Source organism: Phalaenopsis equestris, unplaced genomic scaffold, assembly GCF_001263595.1.
Source record: "Phalaenopsis equestris unplaced genomic scaffold, ASM126359v1 Scaffold000118, whole genome shotgun sequence".
In the NCBI taxonomy this organism is placed as follows: Eukaryota; Viridiplantae; Streptophyta; class Magnoliopsida; order Asparagales; family Orchidaceae; genus Phalaenopsis; species Phalaenopsis equestris.
In genome coordinates this window covers 575445-578449 of record NW_018164560.1, presented here as the reverse complement: position 1 = coordinate 578449, position 3005 = coordinate 575445, and the positions used below count along the sequence as shown (strand labels likewise).

The 3005-nt window shown below is 31.8% G+C and overlaps 1 protein-coding gene across 1 annotated transcript in view; it reads left to right on the top strand.

Annotated features, from left to right (window-relative positions):
- The window catches only part of LOC110021049 (aspartic proteinase-like protein 2), a 59580-nt gene that overhangs the window by 56075 nt on the left and 500 nt on the right, over positions 1 to 3005 (top strand). The window lies entirely within an intron of this gene.

The window sequence follows — 3005 nt, the reverse complement described above, 5'->3', positions numbered from 1 at the left end:
TTTAGGCTATTTGCACAGTCTGACGTTGTGCAAACATAAGTCCTAAGTCTTAAATAATTTGCAGGATTGAAACATCAAATAATTATCTCTTCAAAGACATAAAGCCAAACAATAGGATAGTTGGGACATCTTCGGGTTTCTCCTGGATTTGTGATGTCCCCCTACTTTTCTTCCCTTTGGATTCCTTAAATAATTGTTCCTATTTTGAGTCATTTCCATTTGATTTTCCCATGTCCAATCGTGAAAACCTAAACTTTGAAATCTTGAAAGCAAAACCACCTGATCTTAATCGAGAGTTTTCTTAAGTGATTTCGATCATTTAAGATGTGATTAACTATAAGGGCTTGCCTCTATAGGGAACCAGAAACCCAGATAAAATAAACCCTATCTAATTTTTTATATTAAATAGGAGAACTTGTTGGCCTTTTTATAAAATATTTCGCAGATCAAAACGGATGTCACAAATTGTTTAGTCTAGATGATTAAATCCTTATTACAAGTAATATATTTATTCTTCGGGATAAGTGTATTGCTTGTAGTATTGTGTTAAATCTTCTAAACTATCTGAAATTGTGAGACTCGTTTGGTCTCACTTATTTTAAAAATTAAAAACGTTACTTCTTTAAAAAAGTTATATTTATATTTAAATTATTTTCAAAATCACAAAATCATCACCTTTTCAAACTACGAAAGTGAAGTTGAACAATAAAACGGCCGACACAACCTTCCTTCCTCATCCAATTCAAACCCCTCCAACTACAACACCAACACCCCAATGTGCGCCCTAGTTGTGTGTCGTGTCGTTGTTTTCAATTTTCAAGTGTCGTGTTTGTAACCCCCTTTTAATTTCAGCAGTAATGTGTTTTTCCGTTGTGATTTTTGGGTTAGTTCGGTATCACTTCTGTTCACGTATTTCTAAATGAATGCATAGAATGATATATACTCGCAAACAACACGCATGTATTAAGGTAGGTTCCTTTTATGAAAATAACGTACCAAAGTGATCGAAATGTAAGGTTGCATTAGGGCTTCCACCGCCGGTTAGGATTGATTTCGAATAGCTAAGAATTCAGCCTTATGGAAACTTTGAGTGGATTTGGTGTTTTGACCTTAGGCTCATTAGAGGTTGGTTTAATTCCTAAGGTTGAATTTATTTCCAAGCTTAGAGTAATGATTCCAGATTTTGTCTAGTGATATTGGAATCCTACCTTTAAGACTTGCAAAGTAATACCTTAAAAGTTCAGTTCCTGAAATGACCCTTGGACCTTTCATTTATAGATTTTTTAACATTACAAGAAATTTATACCTTTATCTTGCAAAGAATGAATAAAACGGAATACATGATTGGCTAATTATAGATATGTTGATGTTATAGTCAAAACATTAATGAATACACAGATAATCCTTAAGCCAAATGATTGGTAGTCGTCACTAAATTGGAAGATGACACAAGCATGAGAAATACTTCATTCACTTGGGCAAGTAGCCTCTCAATCTGAGAGGTGTGTCCTTCTTGATAAGACTTTAATTCTTGAGAGGATGATACTTTTCCTTGCGGAGACATGCATACTTGTTCCAAATATTTAGCTTGTCCCTCTGATACATTCCGGTGTGAGTTAGTTAATGAGCCGTTTTGAGGGACGTACAACCTTCATTAAATTTAACTGTTGCGTATCCTGAGTTTAATTCTAGTTGTCATCTTCATTGGTTTGCTTTAAATAAGGGGTCGGTTTTAGGATTTCTCAGCCTCAATTTATTTCTAAAGAGACATGCTTGGGATGTTCAAATCATTTTGCATAATTTTTGTTTATGATACCTTTATCACAAGTAATAGAAAACAACCTTTTAAAATGGCCTGTACTTGTTCATAAATGTGAATAATCCTTGCTATAAAATATTCTTGCATGCGTTTTTCGTGGGTTCTCCTTCCATAGATTTCTTTGGTTGAATTATCACTAAGGGTGAGCTTTCAGTTGTTTTGGATGGATTGATTTGCAAATTGGTCAAATCAATTACAAGCAAAATTTATACTATGAAGAGCTGAACCAACCAAAATTTTGATAAAACCAAACCGACCAAATCAAAATTTAATTGTCTAAATGGTACGGTATGAATTAACTAAAATTTAATTATTTGCTAGTTTGATTATAGACTAACATTATAAATTACATGTCTTACATATATAGTGTATTTAATGTCATGAATCATCTATTTATTTTATTCAATTGCTACATATATGACAAACTTTATTTTTTATAACTTGTTTGACATGAAATTAAAATATAGGAATTTTTTACATATGCATCACTTATTGTTCCGTATTTACATGCCTAACAACTACAATTTTTTACATTAATGAAAAGGTTTATTTCACCTTTTAAAAGTTAATATGGTGGCATTTTTTATATGAAAGATTTAGGTGGTGTAAATGTAAAAAGTTGAGGTTGTTTTATATTTATAAATTCATAGGAATTGGGTGGTTATGTAATTAAATGCCCCTAAAATATAATATGACGACGACGACGACAACAACAACAACAAAGCCTTAATCCTATTGCGTGGGGTCGGCTACATGAATCCTTTTTCTTCGTTGTCCTATTTAGTGTCATATTTTCATTTAGTTCTAGTAAATTAAGATCATTTTTTATACAATAAGCCCAAGTCTTCCTAGGTCTACTATAAAAATATAATAAGACATTTAAATTAAATTTTTCAGTTTGTTATGTTAAATAAAATTGAAAACCAAATCAATAACCAAACTAGATATTAAGATTTTAAAGATAAGAAATCGGGCCGAATCAATCAATTTAGTTCAGTTCGGTTATTTGGTTTTGACCAAATAATGCATGCCCCTAATTATCACATGTAGCCTTGCATTAGATGTCTTTAGATATGGGCATTATGATCATGTAGGCTTTGGCTTCCATGAATTAGTTATGTGCTTTCGCAATTTCTCCTAATTCTACCTATATTTAGTTTTGTTGTAACTATGTATATATATATAT